Source organism: Amblyomma americanum, chromosome 4 (assembly GCF_052857255.1).
Source record: "Amblyomma americanum isolate KBUSLIRL-KWMA chromosome 4, ASM5285725v1, whole genome shotgun sequence".
NCBI classification, from domain to species: Eukaryota; Metazoa; Arthropoda; class Arachnida; order Ixodida; family Ixodidae; genus Amblyomma; species Amblyomma americanum.
Genome location: NC_135500.1, coordinates 194317699 through 194340062, shown reverse-complemented (window position 1 = coordinate 194340062; position 22364 = coordinate 194317699). Strand labels below are relative to the sequence as shown.

At 49.7% G+C, this 22364-nt stretch overlaps 1 pseudogene across 1 annotated transcript; it reads right to left on the bottom strand.

Annotated features, from left to right (window-relative positions):
• Window positions 1–1242: 1242 nt before the first annotated feature.
• LOC144127488 (uncharacterized) lies at window positions 1243–19878 on the bottom strand (annotated as a pseudogene). The gene is made up of 3 exons (XR_013313533.1): window positions 19715–19878; window positions 3182–3380; window positions 1243–1358 (listed from the first exon to the last, which is right to left on the bottom strand). The product of XR_013313533.1 is annotated as an uncharacterized LOC144127488 (transcript).
• Window positions 19879–22364: the final 2486 nt, after the last annotated feature.

Sequence of the window (22364 nt, the reverse complement as noted above, 5' to 3'; positions counted from 1 at the left end):
CGCAATCATGTTGAGTCATGCGTATTTTCTGGGTTCTTCGATCGCCTGTTTTGTTCCAGCGAGTTGTTCCAGTCATTTTCCGAACTTCGACCAACGGTCAGAGAAACGCACTTCAATGCTGCTAGGAGGTGAAAAAGTCCGAGGCTGGCGCATAATGTTATGCGAGTAAGTAGACATGCAAAAACGTGGTATGCTGGCTCCGCCGGTACGGTGTTTCCGGCACACAGCCCCATCTTCTACAAGCGCACGTCTCGGCGATGGAGTTCCAGGTATGTGGCGTGACTGAGTTTCACTAAACCACCCTCCCCTCCGCCTCTCCGCCAAGTTTTTGGCTCGAGAGAAAATTAGCCGCCGGCTCTCGTTAGTTGCTTTCTTCCGCGAAACGACACCCTCCCTGCAGCAGCTGCTCCCGACGTGCGGGGAGATAACGCTCCGCTCTCGCCTTGTTAAGTCACGAACCGCACTTGTTTTCAGTAGAGTGAACCAAAAGCGAAAAGGCGACTCGGTGGCCAGAGGTGCGTCAACTTTGATGACATCGTCCTTTGTTTCGTGTTCTACCGTGCTCTACTCGTTGAGAAGAAAAAAAGTTGAAGAGGCGTTCAACGTACTGCGACAGGATGTTTCAGCCTCAGCTCTAAGAGGTCACTTAACATAAGGGAGGTCATAGGAGTCATATGCAAGACGATCATGGCCCCTTTTTCTTTTTTAGAAGAAAAATGGGCGTGGGGGGGATGGTGTGTGTGGTTTTTTGGTAAAAGGATTCCTCAACCAGTGTTTCTTTTAGGGCAGGGATGCGGACCCCGGCCCCTCTGCTTGCTTCTAATTCCACATCCATGGTGCAGCCGTTATCACTTTCTTCTTTATTTAGTGTGTGTGTGTGTGTGTGTGTGGGGGGGGGGGGGGGGGGGCTGGGCTGGAAAGGGCATTCGCGTGAGAGCGACATCCGATTCCAGGGTCACATTTTTCTTTAATTTGAAATTTCGGTTAATCTGAACTGACTATCAAACGCACAAACATCAAACTCACGTGCCTCTCAAGCCTCAACATCAAACTCAAAACATCATCAAAACATCAAACATCAAACTCACGCGCCTCATCCGCAACGGCCAGATTCACAAGATCACGGTTGCCAGTAAAAGTATCGGATAGTTATGTTTGCTGCTCTCTTTTTTCTGTGTGCGCATTGGTTTGATGCATATGGTGCAGCATATATGACCACTACACAAAATTAGCATGAAGTATTTGCTGGGCAGCAGATCTTTATTCCAGGGCAAAGTCTGAGTGGTGTGAAGTTGCTTTCCAAGTTGACCGCTACAGGGCTCGGGTGTTGAAAGGGCAGATCTTGAAGTAGCAGGCCTCTGAAAAGGGAAGGAATATATTGTAAGGAGAAAAAAATACAACTACTAACCCCAAAAAATCACAACAGAATAAAAAGAAATATCGCACTTGAACTACTGTTGCTTGCAGTGCCAACGCAGCTACGTTCTTCTCTAACACAATACAGTTTAACTCCTTAACAAGTGAGATTCTCGCGAGTTCCAGTCAATACACGTTAAATCGAAGTTATGTAGCGGCTAGCGCTGGCCTCCCCGGTATTCGATGTAAAGCCTTATGTGCTCAAGATTTAGCGACACTATTATATGATTTCAAGGAACATGGAAGGAGACGATTATAGGTTTGGTTTGGTATACCGCTAAGAAAAATATTCGGATGGAAAACTTCGTAAGTTCTCGAACATTTCGTATTGATCTTCGGCCTCAGATTTGCCGCTGTTCCTGCACGACGTTCGTCTGAGTGTGCTAAGAATGGGAGTAAAATGTATTTCGTGTTTAAGAATTGGAAAGGACACTTAAGCTCCGCCTTAAGGGTATGACGCGATAGGGTTAGTGGGTTCATGCCCATATATATGCGGAATTGTTCCTTCTCGACTTTGCATGCATAGATCCCTGGGAGTCCTCGTACCACTCCTTGCGCAGTGGTGCAGCGGTTAAGCGATGCGCCACTGCCCTGTGATGGCAGGTGCTGCCACCGGTGCCGGGCTTGTGAGAGCAGGTTGCTCTTACCGAGCGACAAATCATTAGTTTAACCGTCATCTGCCACGGTGGTCAGTTTGTCCACAATCCGATCGGCAGGTTGTGAAGACGTCATAAGGTCACGTGACCCAGGTTGCTCCTCCGAGGATTTTTCACTCACAACGCCGAATTTTCTGCAGCAGAACGGAAGCTTTAACGCTAGCGCGTTAAAACTGCGTGTTCCGACCACTGAACGGAACCTGAGCATACGCCGGCGCGAAGCAAATATAGCCTGCTTGGCAGTATAGTTTATAACTGCATGGTTGATAGAGTTGGATGATTTGAATGCCGGCAAGCGTCTTCAGAATCTTGAGTGCGACGCGGGCTTGCCGCCAGAGCATAGAAGCGCTCGGATGCTCAGCAGCTGCATCATTACGAGATAAACGCGGCAGTTTCCGCAGAGAGCGCCTATATTTCTTCTCCTTTATGTGTTCTTTTAATTTTATTCATATCAACCCATGCCGCTGACACCGGCCAAACGCGGTCGCAAGATGGAGGCCGAACTCCATCGAAGGGAGGGAGGGAGGAATGATTGGTCGAGAGAGGTCACCTGACCTCGTGACGTCATCGCAACTTGCCCACCACGGAGTGAGCGGCCTATGAAAAATCAGAAGAAAAACAAAGTGATATGTGCAAATGTCGACATCAAAACGGACACCTACTGCAGCTTGCAGTTCGAATATGGCGATTGATGGACGGAAAACTGCAAAGAAACTGACGCAGACACACACACACAGAAGTTGCAGCCGAAGCTGCGACAAATGTGAACGCTATCGCATTCCACTCTTAAGGTGACTAAAGCGCCCGCATATTCTTTTTTTCTTTTTGAGACTGTACAGCCTTTGTCTTTCTCTTTTTCGGTCTTTTCCTCTGTGAAAATTTTCTTCGCTATTTTCAAATTGTTTTACTTTGACTAGAGACAAGTTTAATGTTTGTTGTTATTTAATGTCCATATCGCTGTGTTCAGTGTATGCAACGAAGGTGGGCCAGGGGCTGTCTCCGTCTCAAACGCCATCTCATGGCTCGATCGAAGGAAGCAGCTCTACAGGGGAAGTGAAAAGGCGTCATGCTGCCTAGCTCAGCTGCAAAGCAAGCACTGCTGCACTGACTTCCGCGCAGCTTGGCCCTCCGTGACTCGTCCTGCGAGTCCAGGGCCACGCCTCCGTCGTCATCCCCTTCGACGCTGTAGGAGGCCGCGTGGGGGGGCCTCTGTCGCGAGCGCAGCTGCAGCGACTCCAGCGCGCCCTGGCGGGGCATCAGCGACAGCAGCGGCCACGACTGCAGCTGCGCGTTGCTCAGGCTGCCGCCCTGCACACAGAAACGGACGGCGGAACGGCCGGAGCTGTTATACAGGAGGCCACAGAGCGCGTTTGGTATGAAGAAACGTTAGGAAATTATTTGTTGATTGATTCAATTTCATATTCTGCATCCTTACATGAGGCTATACAGGGAAGGAGGGGGGCACAAGGAACGCCAAGTAAGAACACTCAGTCGCGATATAAAAATTCGTTCAAAGGCAGAGCGCGCGGAGAGAGTTCGCAATATGAGGCAGTCGGTTGGCGTAGACTGCAAACAGGAAGCTTTCATAACTTACACATATTTCACAGAATGTTTCCGAGCCAGTACGCGGACACATGCAAGTGGTGTGGAGCCACCCCCACTTTATACCATATTACACGGGAGTGTAAAAACAATTATTCATTCCATAAACTAAAAGAGCCCAGTGCGGAACAGTGGGAGAGCCTGCTCAACAGCAGCGTGCTGGCGGTCCAAAAGGGACTGGTCCAGCATGCGTATGAGGGAGCAAGACTCAGTGGGGCCCTGGAATAAGGGCACCACCCCTGGAAGACTCGGAACTTCAACATGAAGACACCCGGGTCCGCTGAATCGACCAATTTCTGGCGCCAATAAAGTTTTTTTCTCTCTCTCTAAACGCCTATTGCACGCGGAAAGAAAACTATGTTTGAGCATAACAGTGCCAGAGTGAAAAACTGGAATATTCAGTTCAAAACAGCGCACCTGCTGATGGTTTTGAAATTTTTAAATAGTTGCTAGGTGACCCCAATCGCGGAGGTCAATTGCGAGACCCAAAACATGCAGATCGGAATAGGCGAAAAATCTGTCATATCGCAGAAATATAGGACAAAACATTTTATTTTATTTTTTAGCGATTCCAACTTACAATGTCAAATAAATTGTGAGGGATTACGTCGATGTTGCTCGATATTACTGAACGTCATTAAAGAACAGACAGTTCAGAAGACGGTAGAAAAGGCAGCAGTTGCTGTGCCGTTACAGTTCGATAACACCATAAAGATTTCTTTTTTTTTTATTTGGTTACGTGTGCATCAAGTCCAACAATTTCCTCGCGCAGAAATATAGGACAAAACATTTTATTTATTTTTTAGCGATTCCAACTTATAATGTCAAATAAATTGTGAGGGATTACGTCGATGTTGCTCGATATTACTGAAAGTCATTAAAGAACAGACATTTCAGAAGACGGTAGAAAAGGCAGCAGTTGCTGTGCCGTTACCGTTCGATAACACCATAAAGATTTCTTTTTTTTTTAATTTGGTTATGTGTACATCAAGTCCAACAATTCCCTCGACGACTGCAGACGAAACGCACAGTTCCGGAGCTGCAGCAGGCCACAGACTGTCGTGGCTCTGAACTCCACCGCATGTTAACACACCCATCGGGCAAATATTGCCAGCAAATGTGGATGGTTTTATCTAAAGTCACAGTTGACTGATATGGCTGTTATTTATCTTTCTCTCTAGGGCATTGCTAAGCTCCTGTTTACGATATGAAAGTATACTTTCCAAATGGTTGTCTGCACCATTCCTGTTTTCCTAGGGCTTTATTTCTCATAGTTCGCACCTGTGCGCACCGCTTTGCCTGCTGCGAACACACTGCATTATATAAAGAGGGTAAGTCATAAAAGGCGGCACAACAATTTTACGGAGCGGAGACATATAGGGTGACAGTGACGTACTTTGGCGTCATATATGGACAGTTTTCTCATCCCTGCACGTTGCCGTCACTTTCTGATGTCCCCTGCCCTTCGACGCTCTTTAAGAAGGGACTAGGGGCATCACTCGTGGGTGCCTTTTAACTTTTAAGCTTTTAATCTTTAAACTTTTAAACGGGGAAAATTTTAACAACGATGTCCGGGGACACCGAGTAACGCGAATCCAATTTAACCGAGCATCGAGCTGATGCGATGCTCTTCTCAGCCGCCCCGTCGGCGACACTTCGTGCTCGGAAATTTCTGTGCGGGCGTCTGAATTCTGCTTTAAGTGGCACACAGCTGCACAGCGGTACATGCTGAAAAGTGGTAATAACGGTATTACTCGGCTGCTGTCGTCATTTGGCAGCTCCCGCGGAGCGTGACGTCTCGCAAGGAGCTTCATAGACAAGTGAAACGCTTTTTGCAGGTTTTTTTCATTGAACCCTCATAGAGACAAAAAAAAAAGGAATGTGTCGTCAATCACAAAATCTGCCCATAGGCTGGGTGGAGTGACGTCACCAGCCAGGAAGTGACGTTACTAGAACAATGGCGACAACTACACGTCCATGTGGCCACCTTGGGACGCCTGCGGGGAAACATCTAATCACCAACTATAGATGACACGAAGTTACGTCTGGTTGTGTGCAGACAGACAACGTGTATAGGGGTCTGCAAGCACCACCGTTCATGATCAAAGTATTTATTCAGACAACGCATGGTGCAGTTGCCTAGGGCGCAGACCAAAAGGCAAATGGATGCCTGACAGTCTGCGCCCTTCTTGTTTCCATTCGAGAGCACAAGACATTTAGCGCATAAAATAAACGCAAAAAACACAACTAGATGTAAATGCACCAGCAGTTTCTAGTGCAACTGCATTACCAGCACACAATGTAATTAGGCGTGCCCGTTAATGTTTTCCTCCAAATTATTTGCTGTCGAGTTGGGGGCAGCTGACCATATCCGAGCACCGCCCTTGGCTGAGTGTTGTTGCAAATGGGTTGCAAGCCCCAAGGGTAGCGTTGGCCTGGCGGCCTGGGGCAAAGCTGGAAACATCCGAAGGTCCCGGCAAAGGAAGAGTCGACTGGCAACAGAACAACTAGTTTATTCTGGCATCGCAAAAGAGCAGCCGGTCAGGGCGACCACGTTACTCGCAGGAAGAAATCGAAGTCTCTCCCTGGCGTCCGGGGCAGCTCTCTTTATATACCCTCGGAGTCGAGGGCAAGAAGGAGCGGCTTGGGATGAGTCGCACAAGACGGCGACGCATGAACATGTTCAGGCGTGACGGGCGCGTCCGCCAGGCCGGCGCCGGTCAGACCTCCTCGCCTCCTAGTTGGGGAGCTCCTCTCCCCGGCTGCCGCGCTTTGACAAGCGTGGGCAAAACATGCACACACACACACACGCACGCACGACGACACGTGGCACTGAAACCTGCCTGGACGCGCTTGGCGGGAGGCGTTGCGGCCGCGATGAACGAAGCCGCGGCGTCCGTTGCATCCGCGCCGGCTTTACCGCGCGTCGAAGGCGAGACGTAACAGTGTACACGGTATTTTTTTTTCATTCAGTGCGGCTTTATTTCCAAAATTAAGACTCTCAACGTCAAACGTCTGCCTAGGCTGTAGAGAACAGCATACCGACGTGCACAAGCCGGTATAGTATGGTGCTCTGCGAGCGTCCGGGCTGGATTAATGTGAGTAGTCGGGCAATTCGATAAGAATTTATTGAGGAGAGCACAAACTTAACAAGAGCATTAGAGAAGACGACGTTGGACAGGCACTTCCAACGTCGTCGTCATCACGTGTCTCTGTCAAGTTTGCGCTCTTCCAAATTATTCGTGATGTAATCTGCTCTAGCTGCGTCACAGCCACACACATTTGGATCAGATGCTTTTCTTTACTTATCTTTGATTACAAGCACATTTCTTTGCCGCCATTTCTACAACTACGTATGCATGTAGCGCCATGTGGGATTTAGCAAGCCAGCTCCTCGACTTGGATCAAGTGGAAACGTGTAGCAACGTTACATGTGGAGTGCGCTCATAGGAAGGATATTTGATGGAGCCTGAGAAGCAGAAAGGAAAGAAGTCACAGCTAGTCTTATAAGTCACGAACAGAGGACTTGGGTAAATAATTGACGTGAACTCACCAGAAAGGGTCTTTAAGCATGCTTCCCTTTGCTAAATTCTCAGAAAAATTTTTGGAACCCATGGGGCCCCCGTGTTTCTGCTGTGGTGAACATCTATGGCCCAAACGACCTTAAATGGCTAATTGTATCAGCACAATTGTAATGTACAGCTGTTGCATATACCTCCGAAATACTTTGTCAACCGCTCAGCGAGGGCGAGGCGGAGCGATGAATTTAATCCTGCAGATGTCTTCCATGCCAATATAGAATCCCCGAATCATGCAGAAAGGAATACGTACCCATGGAGGGAGGGTCACGTGATATTTGCATTTCTTAATTGATGTTAATTAATATGGACACTACCTGTTGCTGTAAACCTATTGCCTTGTAGAACGGGTCATGGGCCTGGTCAAGCTGTCGAGACAGCTTTTAGCTCTTGATCCTTTATTTCTGGAAAAATAAAAGAATTGAATTGAATTGAATTTTATGGGCATAAGAAATAAAAGGAAGAGGGTCAGCTCCACATGACAGTCCGTGGCCCGTTTCACTGACCAGGGCCTGGTCTTGGCCCTCAAGCGGGGCCGCCTTCACCGAGCCAGAACAGAGAGAGAGAGAGAGAAAGAAGAAAGGGCTTGGCTTTCGGAGGTCGGCCGGATGACATAACTCTCATTCCCCAGCATTTTTTTTTTCTTGCATGGGCTAAATGCTGCAGAACAAGAAAAAAAACGTCTTCAGTGACAGTAATAATCGCCTGGTTCGTTGTGCCTTCATTCGCTTTTCGCTCCTCGATTCAGCTGGGTCCTTTTTCTCGTATTTCACCCTCTCCCTCTCTTTGTGATCTCGCGTCTAAAACGATGCCGTGCGCAAACGGTGCGTCTCTCTCTCATTTTTTTTTTCCCCACTCCGCTGTCAGTTGCGGCGTTCGCAGGATTTCGCGCATTTCACGCGCTCACGCACACGTCCAGCTTGCGCTGTGTGTGCACGTCGCGGAAAACGCCCTTTCCCCCTCCTCTTCCCATTATCCATCGCCGCTCCATCTACGCGCCTTTCCTGCTCCCACCACCTCTGAGCGCCAGCCAGGCGATCTCTCCTTCTCTCTCCGTGCTCCGCCGTACACCCTGCCACATCGTACACTGCGGGGAATATGGGCCATTACCCTCCGGCATTCAGAGCCAGATGGATGCGAGCCCCACCTCGTGACTGCTTCCATTCCCCCCCCCCCTCTCTCTCTCTATATCTCTCTCTCTCTCTCTCCTTTCCGAATAGCCGCAGGCTGTTGTTATCTGGGTCTCGCAAGCGTACGTCTCCGGTGCGAGTCATCTGCTGCTCGTTTGAGGTCTAGCACGTCAAGAACATCGCGGGCGAGGAGTGGTAGAAATGGGCAGCGGAACTTGGCGCTTCGTAAACGATTTCTCGCTCTCTGTTTCCCTCTTTTCTCTAAATGACGCCGATGAGAGACAGCGTCATCGAACCGCAGCAAACTTGCTTGACATCCTGCACTGCTTGTGCCCCAGGCCAGCGGACAACTTCTTCTTGGCTGCTGAATGAATGAATAGATTCACTTACTGCGATATTTCGTTGAGCTGTTAAATGGCGCAGAAGGATCACCATCATCAGCCTGGACTACGCCAACCCCAGGGCAAAGGCCTTCCCCCATGTATTTCCAATTAACCCCTGTCCTTTGCCAGCTGCGCCCACCGTATGCCCGCAAAATTCTTGATCTCATCTACAAAATAAAGTTTTCAGTCAGTCAGTCAGTGCCCACGTAACTTTCTGCTGTTCCCTGCTACGCTTGCCCCGTCTTGGTACCAACTCTCCGTATAACATGCCCTGCCCAAGCCCATCTCTCCCTCTTGATTTCGAACCAGGATGTCCTTAACCCGCGTTTGTTCCCTCACCACACTCTGCCCGCTTCCGGTCTCTTAACGTTACACCTATGACTCAGTGAAACATGAAGCGTTTGCGTGGACTGGGTTTTTTCGAAGCGCGTGTGCCTCTGGCCTTCCTCAACTCTTGAGTTTAAATTAACAGCCAGTCTACCAGATTGGCGTCGGCCGCGACGTGTTAAGGAATTGGGACGATTCGTTAGTCGCCACGCTAACGCATGCTCCACGAACTGAGGTCGGCGCTGCTGCTCATACTCTATTGGACGTGACGGTCAGATTACGACATCCTCCCTGGGATGCTTGCACTCCTCCAACCTCGAGGTCCTCCCTGTAGTAGTCACCAACACACGGAATCTCGCCAGGAACTCCTTAACGCCTCCGGCTATAGTACACCGATCAGATACAAGCCATACGCGCGATTCATATGGGTCGCATTCCCAGCAGTACTCGGAAACGATCTACAACAGGCCCCTGCCAGACTCCATTTGCACAGCCACAATGGGATCACAGTGGGATCCCAGGAAGGAGGTGATGCGTCGCCTCGCCCGCGAATCTCTCAACGCCGGGCGCCTGGGATCCCCTGACCTTTTCCACCAAGGTGGGACACTATATACTGTTCGATACAAACGCAAAATAAACCTTCACTGTGACAACACTGGAGAATCTCTTCATACCCTGCCTGTAACCTGACAGGTGGCGTGTTACGGCATCTGACAGGTGGCGTGTTGGCAGGTAGTAGCAGAGCTAAACGCTACCCCTTGGCGAGAGTGGAGGCAAGTGGCGTGTGAAGGGCTGCGCTCAAATATCGCATTACCCGACTATCGTAATCGTCTGTCAATTTTTTTTATATTGCGACAGTCTGCCACCTGGCATAAAGTGTCACGAATACGAAGGGGCCCGGCCCGTGGGCCGCGTGAACTGCATTAACCGTACTGCATGCGGGACGTTTTAATTTCTCAGCCGCCGGTACTTACAGCGCAGCTGTTATTAGGCACATTTAGCATACCGTGTACCGTGCTGCCGTTACCGTGACCGGGAGCACCGGGAGCCCCCGCGCTGTCACTGCGCATGCGCAGATCGCCTAGAGGCCGTCAGATGGCGCCAGGTGCCGGCAGCTGCGCGCAAGCCTTGCGCATCGGGACCAATCAGCGCATGCTTATTGCTAGTAGGCGAGATACCGTACTTCGATTACGGTAGCATGGTACACGGTATGCTAAGGGTGTCTATTGCCGTTTCTATGGGTTGAGTGACGACCATCGCTGGCCAGTAAGAGAATGAAGAGGAAAGCGGGAGAGGAGGTCAGAGGGGAAAAGAGGAATGAGGGATGACGGAGCGTGCGGGGGAATGGCTCGGATCGGACACATGGCACCCCGCGAACGCTGCCTTGAGCCAGTTCCGCCTGTGTGAGTAGTGCTTGAGATCGGTGACCAACGTCAGCATACCGCACGTGTCGACGAGCAGTACCGCCGCTTAGCTGCGCTGGTCCCTTCATATTACCGAGAATCATTATTTTTGACATTTTTTCCCGCTCTCCCACTGAAATTAACAATGCGCCGTAAACAGGAATGCAGCGCAACATTCCGAAGACATATAAGGAGCCTGTGCTATAGTGATCGGCTCGACCTGGCTGAGCTAGGGACCGTTGACTATGCGATCCAGTGAGTGCAGAATGGCGGACCACACCAAACTCGGTAAAACACGAATAAAGTTCACAATACCAATTAGAGACAGTGGTCGATACTACAGTGACGGCTTCCCATACTCGCACAGGTCTTGTTTCCTTCAGGCACACACCCCAAAAGGCAATCATGTAAGGGAATATTTGCGTTTACCTGCGCCTGCCTCATTCGCAAAGTGAAATCAAGGCTTACTTTATTTCTAGTCTGAGAAGGAAAAAAAAAGCCAGACAGATACCTCCCTCGATGACAATACGGAAAGCAGCCCGCAAACAACACAGGAACCAAACATAAGCACCGTTCTAGACGCCCCAGAAGCTATATGCAAGCACGGCTCTCTTCCCCATCGGCGCATACATATACGTCCGCCAAAACGAATTAAGAAATTAAAGAACTCCGATTATGGCACGCAAGCCAGCAAGGTCACTATATTAGCAGCCCCACGAAGGCCCTGAGAGGGGAAGGAGGGGGCGAGTCCTCTCACTTGCACCAGCAGCGGCCACCGACGCAAGGGGGAGAGAAAAAAAGAAAGTTCTCCTTGCACTTCTTCCTCTGCATAGAAGCAGATAGCCTGCACCCCTCCCCCCCCCACCCCCCTTCCCTTCCCTTCCTCTTGCTTTTTCTTCTCCCCGGCGGAGGAGCCATTATCCAGTTTCCAAATAAGCCCAATGGAACCGATAGCGAAGCATCACGCTTCGTTGGAGCAACTACTCCCCGCGCGTTCACAGCGAGGCGCTTCATTTGCGTGCTTATCTCCGGCGCGCCGCGCGCACCTCACGCGCCAGGCGCCGACGCGTGCTGCTGCCGTTGGTGGTGCGTGGCGCGGGTGGGGGAGGGGGGGGGGGGGGGGGGACGTGCTGCAACGTGCCGCCGCTGCAGCGGCACCAGCAGCAAGAGCAGTTGCCGGCGTGCCGCGGCAGAACAAGCCGTTGTTTCCCGCGGCTGGCAGTGGCGTTGGTGCGCGTGGTACGCACACTGTGCCTCTATGGACATCAGGCTGCTGCGGTCAGTTGGCTGGACCTGCGGGTTGTGTTGTGCGTGTGTAGTTCGCCGTTTACTCGTGCGTGTTATCGCTCTCTCCCTCCCTTCTCTTTCTCCTTGTATAACGGGTCTTCCCCCACGGCGTGCTGCAATGCGCGCGTATATGGTTGCGCGCGAGCGGGCCGCCGTGATCCGCGGCGGCCCCTGCAGCCGCGCGAGATTTTTACGCCTCTTCGTCTTAACTGCTCACCGCGCGCGGCGGTCGTGTACCGAGATAACGGCCTCGGAGATCGGGGGTCCCGATAAGGCGCGCCGTTTAGAGAGAGAGAGAGGCGCTGCTCCTTCGCGTTATCCTCCGCCACTTCCTTCTCCTACCTGCACTTTTGACGCGCACGAACGTGCTTTATTTTTTACGACCCGCGGCCGGAGTCTTTTATGGAGGGTGTCACCGCCGCTGGGCACACTCGCCAAGAGTTGTGTATTTATCTATCGCGCTTTCACGGTTGGAGGGATGACGAGTCGCGCTCCGGTAGTTTCGTGTTGTCGCCTTCGCGCAAACGTGCTCTTTATTTTTTTCTTTTTTGGAGAGAGTGGTGCAGGCCTCCCTGTGACCAAAGCCGCTATGAATACATGTATACATACAATGTATTTTAGCGCATTAGGTGTACTCGGATGCAGCTACATGTGTTTAGTACGTACTAATCTAGAATGGGCATCCAGACAATATTAGGGATGGACATCGAAAAGTACAGGGCACGGGGACGAGCAGAGGGAAGATGTAGAGAGCTGGTGGATATATACGTTTGAGACAAGAAGCTGTCTTCGGATGATGATGATGACGATTTTTATGGCGCAAGGGCATCTGTGGCCAAGAAGCGACATGGCACAAGGTTGTTTCTACTCAAGGTGGCGTCAAAGACCCCATTTCCCAAGCATTTTCACCCTAAAGAAGCCGAGCACCAGGCAGGGGAAAGTTTATACCCATTGTGTCACCGGTGGGTACCTGGCGGCACTGAGGATCGAACCTGGCCCCTCCCGCATGCGAGGCGGATGCGCAAAACGACTAGGCCATTGCTGCGGTGAGCTGTTTTCGGAGACAACTCAGGACAAGAAGAAATGAAGGCCACGCATTAGAACACGTGATCTCGAAAAGACGAGCAGGATAGGCTGCACAAAGAACTAGACACGAGGTGGGCCTAGGGCTAGCATTCGGGTCGGCAATTGAATGTCAGGACCGGTTGCCCCTCAGAGTCTCGCAATGGTTTGTTCAATAATGCTAAAGTATAGGGGCAAAATAAGTTCTTTTTTTTTGCGCAGGTGGTGAGGTTTGAATGTCGGCTGTATCCAGAATCATCGACATACACTTAATTGCGAAGCAGTTAAGCTATGAGGGGTTACATACAAGCTAAACAAACAGGCGACCAAGCAGCTGGCACAATGCACCTCGTGACAGGCATGCCACGACTGAACACGAACACCAGCAAGCCCTCGGCGAATGACACCGGAGCTCACTCTTTTAAGGTGCTCTAAAGACTGTGCAAATTTATCAAATTTCAGGCGTTGAGGCAAACTACGCGATCCATATACGGAGCCCTCCACCACAAGAAAATTCTCTCGCACCCCGCCGCGGTGGCTCAGTGGTTAGGGCGCTCGACTACTGATCCAGAGTTCCCGGGTTCGAACCCGACCGCGGCGGCTGCGTTTTTATGGAGGAAAAACGCTAAGGCGCCCGTGTGCTGTGCGATGTCAGTGGCACGTTAAAGATCCCCAGGTGGTCGAAAATTATGCCGGAGCCCTCCACTACGGCACCTCTTTCTTCCTTTCTTCTTTTACTCCGTCCTTTATCCCTTCCCTTACGGCGCGGTTCAGGTGTCCAACGATATATGAGACAGATACTGCGCCATTTCCTTTCCACAAAAACCAATTATTATTATTATTATTATTAGCCCGGGCTATGTATGTTACAGCTATAGTGCACCGATCACTGAAAAGTACATCTTCGTCGACGTCATCCACTTGAGTACCACATTGCGACCAGAAGATAAAGCTACACGTATGTTCCTGGTGTTCGCACAGAGTCCAGTAGCAATTAGACCTATTCAGAGGCCCCAACCCGAGGACGCAGTCAAACAAAAGCATGCATATACAACCCCTAATCAGATAGCCAGGCTACCGATTAGGCAGGATCAAGACGAATGAATCAACAACTCGAAGTTGAAGCCGCGTTTTCGCAAACGAGTTCAGGGAATCCCGCTGAAGTATTGCGTATAGCTTAACGCAAAGGTATTTTGTAAATGACGTCATCGATCTACTTTTGTCATCCGTATCCGTACTTGCACATGGTATCCTTCGACGCTGTACCTAAACACAGTGTTGTTGTTGTTAAAGCAGATTCGTACAAAAACGTTAAGGACCCGCCGCGGTGGCTCAGTGGTTAGGTCGCTCGGCTACTGATCCGGAGTTCCTGGGTTCGAACCCGACCGCGGAGGCTGCGTTTTTGTGGAGGAAAAACGCTAAGGCGCCCGTGTGCTGTGCGATGTCAGTGCACGTTAAAGATCCCCAGGTGGTCGAAATTATTCCGGAGCCCTCCACTACGGCACCCCTTTCTTCTTTCACTCCCTCCTTTATCCCTTCCCTTACGGCGCGGTTCAGGTGTCCAACGATATATGAGACAGATACTGCGCCATTTCCTTTCCTCAAAAACCAATTATTATTGTTAAAAAGACGCCCATGTGCTGTGCGTTGTCAGTGCACGTTAAAGATAATAATAATAATTGGTTTTGGGGGGAAAGGAAATGGCGCAGTACCTGTCTCATATATCGTTGGACACCTGAACCGCGCCGTAAGGGAAGGGATAAAGGAGGGAGTGAAAGAAGGAAGGAAGAGAGGGGTGCCGTAGTGGAGGGCTCCGGAATAATTTCGACCACCTGGGGATCTTTAACGTGCACTGACATCGCACAGCACACGGGCGCCTTAGCGTTTTTCCTCCATAAAAACGCAGCCGCCGCATCCAGGTGGTCGAAATTATTCCGGAGCCCTCCACTACGGCACCCCTTTCTTCTTTCACTCCCTCCTTTATCCCTTCCCTTACGGCGCGGTTCAAGTGTCCAACGATATATGAGACAGATACTTCACCATTTCCTTTCCCCCAAAAACCAATTATAATTATTATATATAAAAACGTCACGGCGAGAGACACAGGGCGAGAGAAAAAGAACAACAAAAAGGGAAAGAAAATGTCCGCAGGCAGGCAGCTAGGAGCGTTGGGTGGAAAGTGTGTGTGTGTGTGTGTGTGGGGGGGGGGGGGGGGGGATAAGGAGTGTGCTATTCCTCGGGGCTCCATGAAAAACGGGTGTCGGGTAGCCTGACTGTGCAAAATCGGGGCCACCGCGGTCGGAGAGAGAAGAAAGCGATCCTGCACGAGCGGCAGCAGAAGCAGCAGCAACCGTAAACGCACCGCCATGCGACGCCGCCAAGGGCTGTTTCTTGGTCTGGTTTGCTCTCTCTGTGGAGCGAGCACGCGCAGCCACGGGACCATGACGCGCGCTCGACCAATTACCTTCGGCAGAAAGGAGAAGACTGCTTGCTGGTGGCATAACATGCTGGTATCGCAGGCTGCTACCCCCCCCCCCCCCCTTTTTTTTTCCCCGACTCTCACTTCCACCACCCTTGCAACGCCAAGCGCGCGCGAACGTTGAGAAGAGGAAAAACAAAGTGGTGACGACGCCGAGATGGTAAAACTAATAAAAAGACGCCTTCTTTCCTCCTTTCTCTTTCTTTCTTTCTTTCTTTCTTTCTTTCTTTCTTTCTTTCTTTCTTTCTTTCTTTCTTTCCTTCTTTCTTTCTTTACGTTGTCCTTTAGCTAGCGCCCATCCAGGGGAGGAAAAGTGGCGAGGCGAAGGAGGGGAGAGAGCGGCTTATGCGCCGTAATAGGGACATCGTCACGCGCGCCGTCACGGCTGCGTGATGCGTCGCACCGGTATCAAACGTGCCCGCGTTTGTGCGAGAGCCCCCCCCCCCCCCCCCCCCCTCTACCTTGCGCGGACGTCTCCGGCCGTGCTGGGTTATATATACACACACAAAGCAGGCGAGTCTCGCCTGGCCGCTGTGGTCTCTGTGTACCCTATCGCTCCCTTGCGAGAGGCTGGTATACTGGGAACCCTTCACTACTCCTCCACGCATATTTCCGAAAGCTTGCAGTTCTGTTGATGCTTTTGATATTTCGCTTTTTTTTTTCTCGCTTACCAATTCAAAAATCAGCGCCTCAATGCGTCACCTCGGCACACAACAATCGTGACGCCTGGGAAGTAATTCCTGCACGGAAGCGCTCGGCGTTCCAACGCGTTTGGATGCAAGGATTTCTGGGGGACCAATATTCGCTCTGCCTGACAGATGTGGCTGGAGCTTGTCGCCGCGTTGCTACAGCGCCTGGATCGTGTAATGTTTACCGCTGTAAAGCTGCTGTAACACTATAGGCTTGCGTATGTCAGAAGTGTAGAAAAAAACCGCCACTGCAAACATTTCGACTACCGAGGGACAAAATGGAGCACTTGGATGACACGCGAGAAGAACTTAAGGAAGAATACACAAGACTTCCCCTGATTCGTCTTAGCCAGGCTGCGTAAAATCAATTCGAATGATCCGAGTTTCGGAATTAAACGGATGTGTCGCAAGCTCCTGAACAAAAAAGACGCTCGTCAACTTGGAACATTCTGGTTATTCAGCTGCGCAGTGTACTTCGATACCTTCTTCGCTACAAGCGATCATGGGACAGCGATGTGTACATACCTCAAGGCTTCTGCGAGCCGAAAATTCACTTCTGCAGCGGCATGTCAGTCGCGGTTTGTGGACGCGCATTTATAAATCGTGGCCGGTACACAGTGTGATTGCCTTTCCTTCCTTTTCTTACCCCCCCCCCCCCCCCCATCCATTTCTAACAGTGCGGGGTAGCAAACCGGTACCTCCTTCTAGTTAACCTCCTCGCCTTTATTTCTCCTCTTTAACTTCCTGAGATTCCCGTGAATGGGTACAGCTGCCTAAAGGTTTGGTCACAAGCAGAAGTGAAAAGTGTTTGGCGCATAAAAAGATAAAAACTCAAGCAACGCCGAACAGCTGGAGGACCGAATCAGACAGCAATATAGCCATAGGCAACTGCTATAGCGCGAAACGCCATTGACCCGCCGCGGTGGATCAATGGTTAAGGCACCCGTCTGCTGAGCCGGAATACCCGGGTTCGAACCCGACCGCGGCGGCCGCGTTTCGATGGAGGTTAAACGCAAAAAGCGCACGTGTGCTGTGCGACGTCACTGCACGTTAAGGATCCTCAGGTGGTCGAAATTATTCCGGAGACCTCCACTGCGGCACCTCTTTCTTCCTTTCTTCTTTCACTCCCTCCTTTATACCTTCCCTTACGGCGCGGTTCGGATGTCCACCGAGATATGTGAGACAGTTACTGAGCCATTCCCTTCCCTCAAAAACCAATTTTTCGACTAATTCGGCGGGGTTTGGCGCGCACAGAGTAGTTTTTGGCCATGCCGCTGTCCCTGGTGGCGCTGCAGCCGCGCTATGTGCCTGCCACCATTTGTAAATAGGCTTTCTTTAGACATCTGTTCGGTTCCTCGTTTTTGTCACTCTGCTGTCTCAACTGTGCCCAGCTTCAGAAGCTATAGGCTACCAGAAGTCGAGTTCACAAAGACGATTCCTGAGAGCAGTAACTTCAGGACTGTTCAGCCGCGTCACAAGTCATCTCCCAACTGTTTATGCCTCCGTGCTCTCTCTAACGTCGCTTACTGCTTTTGGCTGTCTACAAGAGCACTTTTCGTCGAGCTTAGAGCGTGCTCTGTTCTAACTGTACCCGTTGGCGCTGATCCCATTATTCCAGCGCAAAATTTCTGCATTAGCGCCACCGGTGGCGCTTGTAATCAGCTTCCCTGCGATTTTCTCCGGTTCGAACAATCTCGTGCCTGCTAGGATAAGTCGGAAATATCAGCCTTTCTTTCCCGTAGGAAGGTATGGGCGTCTATAGATATTTTTACGCGGGGATAATTAAACGACACTTTAAAACACTTGAACTGTTACGTCACACATGTGTTGAAGAGACCGTTGTGTCGTAGCGTAGCGCAGGACAATTGAAGGCGATGACACGTGATCATGGCTGCACGCATAGCGCGTTCTGGAAAGCGATTCACTCCGACTAATGGTGTCAGAAATCATACTGCTGCGGAACTGAAAGTAAATCAGCAAGGCTAACGTCCAGCAGCCCGGGAATCTGACCGGGTCAAACTACCTTAATCCCGTATTAATCCCGTAACCCAGATAGTGAAAATTTTGGATGAAAAGTTCTGGACCTCACCATTTTTTTTTGTACACTGGGCAATACATTGCAGAAATGTGAAAAATGTCTGGCACATTCATTCAAAAAAAAATAATAATAAATCAACTAAATTAGCCAGATTTTGTAATCTAAACGCAGTGAAACTGTTCGTGCATACTTGGACACATACAATAAATCAATAATAAAATTCAAAATCATTCCACGACCTGCTTCTGATAAGTAGCTGTCCGAGAGGGCTCGCTCTTGCAGTGAGGGATTTTACAGCAGACATTCTGTATCTGTGGCAGCTGGAAATTGGACATTTTTTCTGGGAATTGTGTTGCTATCAGGTTTGTGTTTACCGTTTAACCAAAGCTGTTACCGTTACAACAGTGCAGGAGCGGACTTGTGGGTCACTCGGGGCGGGGGCGGTTGGGTAGGGTTGGTCCCATTTTAACCATGTATTTCTTGGACTTTTTCGTCGACAAAACGGGGTTCAACATGGTTTTCCTACGAAAATTTTCACCTTAGAGTAGGGAGGATCACCATCTGCCATTTAAATGCGCCCCTGGAATAGTATATGTTTTATTTATACGCAGTCCCAATGCAAGAACAGACAAAGTATGCAAAGCAATCTACCTCGCTAGAGACAGTGAAGTGGTCGACGCAGTAACCGATGTATAAAAATGCCACTTCGAAAACTTGGGGAGAAATGTGCGCGGAATGACTTTCTAATATTCATAAATAGAATCTTTTTGGAGCTTCGCAATCGGTTCACGTATGACCCTAATGATGTCAGCACCCGCAATATAAAAACAGGGCAACACAGCTCAGAAGTCATGAGTACGTATACGCTTTTGGAGGCGTTGTGTGACGTTCGTAAGCTGTAAAAACCATGGACTGAAGGAAGTTCTATGGCAGATGCCGAACCAATCCAACACATTAATAGCACCATAGTGATCAACATGAATATGGCCACTCAGGGAAAAGGCCTCTCCCATGTACCACCAATTAACCCATTCCTGTGTCTGCTGCGCCACCTTATCCCTGCAAGCTTCTTAATCTCATCCGCTCACCTAACTTTCTGCCGACCCCTGCTACGCTTGCCTTCTCTTGGAATCCACTCCGTTACCCTTAAGGACCAGCGGTTATCTTGCCTTCGCATTACGTACCCTTCCCAAGCCCTTTTCTTCCTCTTGATTGCGACTAGGAAGTCGTTAACCCGGTGTTTGATCCCTGACCCACTCAGCCCTCTTCCTGTCTCTTAACGTGACACCAATTATTCTCCTTTCGATCACGTATACTAGAATACAAAAAAAGTGTCCAGGGCACACTACCGTCGATTGGGACCCTGATCGCCATTCTGAAGACCGCTTTGCATAGCGTTTTCGTGGTCGTGAAACGAGACAGACCCTTACACAGACACTCCCTAAATGAGCCTAGGACCACGCGAGCTTTTTCAGCGGATATAACTCACACTTCGACTGCAGAAGGCGCTCAAAGCATATTCGTCATGCATAGTTACCCCCCATGACTGTCTGTTCACCTTGGTCTAGGCTCATAAATGTATTCATCTTCCCTCTCTCTTTCTCTCTCGCCCTCTTAATCCTTACCTCTACCGTAAAAAAAAAAAAAAAAGAAGTTGCACTCACCCGTCTCTCCATGCGCTCCAGGGCCGATCCCCAGTCAGGAGGTGCCACAACCGCCGCCAGCGCCACCAGTGGGGCTAGCAACACCAGGACAACCGATGAAGATCGCAGGACGAGCCGGCATCGGGACTCCGCCCACCATGGTGGCCGCCAAGGTTTAGCAGCACAAGTGCGGGCACTATGTACACACCCCGGTGCCGGGCCGGTCTCCCCCGGGGTCCGGTTCCGCGGGCTTTTATATTAGCGTGCGCCACCTTTTCCACACATGCGCGCGACATCGGTGCGCCAGGTGCCCCCGCACAGGAAGATATTATGTGCAAGCTGCGGCTCTAATCCGCATGATTGGTCGCCTCGTGGGAGATTGGCAATCTGCCTGCGCGCGAGCAAGGCTTAATTAACCGCAAAGCCGGCTTTGCCTTGAGCCACGGGAGCGCGCCTTGCTCCGTAGATGGAGGGGGGGTCGAGCATTGTCTTGTCGATACGCCGCCGAGCCGATTGGTCCCATAAATTGCAGCATGAGACGACGGCCCGTGTTTGTCTTTTTTCAGGGTTGATTGGCTCCCCGGCAATGCCTGCCCACGGTAGCGGCCTCCGTGCTCATCACGATCTTCAGTAGAAAAATATATTCTCGCTCTCCGCGTTATTTAATGCGCCGGCCAGCAGATTTATGCGAGCTGTATGACCTGGCGCCGTGGTGGGAGTCGTACGGATATTGGATTCAGTTTTCGTTAGTCGGGAGCAAGGCAAGGCTTTTACTAATTTATTTTTTTGTTTTAAACACGTGCTCCATCTACACGGGTTCTGATTAGGGCAAAAATAACCCTACGCTTAACAGTACTCTCAAAAACGAGTTCCTGATCATGAGTTCGCCCTATGATGTTTGAGTCATAATCACTACCTGTCAAACTGCGCCTACTGCAGGACAAAAGTATGGTATAGTATGCTGTATTTATGGCGAGTCAAAATAAATTAATCACAAAAGCAATGTTTTGCATCGGGTCACATTATAATTTTTTGATGCGTTTTTGCACTAACTTTACGGAAGGAAAAAAAAAACACACCGTATCTCATCACAAGTCGTGGTTGGTATATCACAACATCAGAGCAGCACGCCCCCTCAGTACGTGAATGCTGTCCCTTTAATACCCATTTCGCTGTTTTAATTAGGCAGTGTTTGTGAAACATTGACCAACAGTGTAGAAACAATGGCGCAATGCGAAAAAGGATGTTCCTATAAAAACAATCTACTTCAAGCGCTGTGCCAGATATTTTTTTTTGTATTGTTCATGCAAATGATGCGCGTCAAGTATTAGAAGTTTGTAATTAAATCTCTTGATTTGTACCTACTGTAGATTGTATAAACGGTACTAAAATTATTTAGAAAACTATTTATTAACAGCTTCCTCATTGACTCTGTCCAAAGGCCTTCAGTAACTGATGAATAACATTAGCCCGTTGCAAGAAAGGATGAATCACGTGTGGCTGCAATAAAGACCAAAAAAAAAATCACGTGTGACATTATGTGGTATTATTTCAGCGAAAGATGCGTATATACCATGAATGCTTACAGCATGTTTAAGACAACATCTCTATGTGATGCCAAAGAAACGTTAAAAGAAATGACATCGAAGATGATTTATATTTTATTTCATTTATTTTCTATGCGTCAGAAATCACACAGAAAGGCATCACAAACTCAACTGACGCCATCAGAAATACCTTATGAGTGTGACGTCTCAAGTCACCGATTTCAAATCAAACTCATCACACATTTTTTTTTTACGCATGGGCTTTGACAAACGCCATAGTGGAGGGGTCCAGATTAATGTCCAACAATAAGGTTCTTCAACGTTAACTAACACTGCACGGCTCTACAGGGCGGTTTGCATATCGCCCCTGTTAAAATGCGGCCTTTCGTACACGAGAGTGAAATAACTGCGAGAATAATAAAGGGGTGGAGAGTATTTCTTAGGCACTCTCAGGTGATGAATAGCAGCTTACCAATATCTCTGAAAAGGAAAGTATACAACAGCTGTACCTTGCCGTTACCTATATGGCATAAATGTGGAGGATAACGAGAAGCTTTGGACTTGAATTCTGGCCGACACAGCGAGCTATATAAAGGAAAATGATAGGTGCCACGTTAAGAGACACGAAAAAAGCACCGTAGGTCAAGGAACAAACGCGAGTTGATGATATCCTAGTAGAAATCAAGAAGAAATGGGCATGGGCAGAGCATGCAATTCGTTAAGAGTAACGGATTCCAAGAGAAGGCAAGAGTATCAGGGGGCGGCAGAAATTTGTCCTGCGGTGGATGTAGATAGGCCTATGCTGATGGCGATGATTGTGAGAATGCGACCGCCGCTGCCAGGATTCTGATCCCGTGTCCCTGGGCTCAACAGCAACGCCACGACCACCAAGCGTAAAGCAGGCCTTTTTCACAAGCTTTCATGTATGAAAGCGCCGGTTTATATGCCATGTGCTTAATTAATAGGCGGTTTCAGGGAAGGCAGTCACGGTTTAAAACGCTTCAATGCAAAGAATGATCGGAACGATGGCTACTGAAGGCGCCCGAGTGCCCGGTTCGCCCCCTCTCAAACACATAAAGGGTCACTCCCACCCGACTATTCTTAAAGCTGAGCCGAAGTGCTTT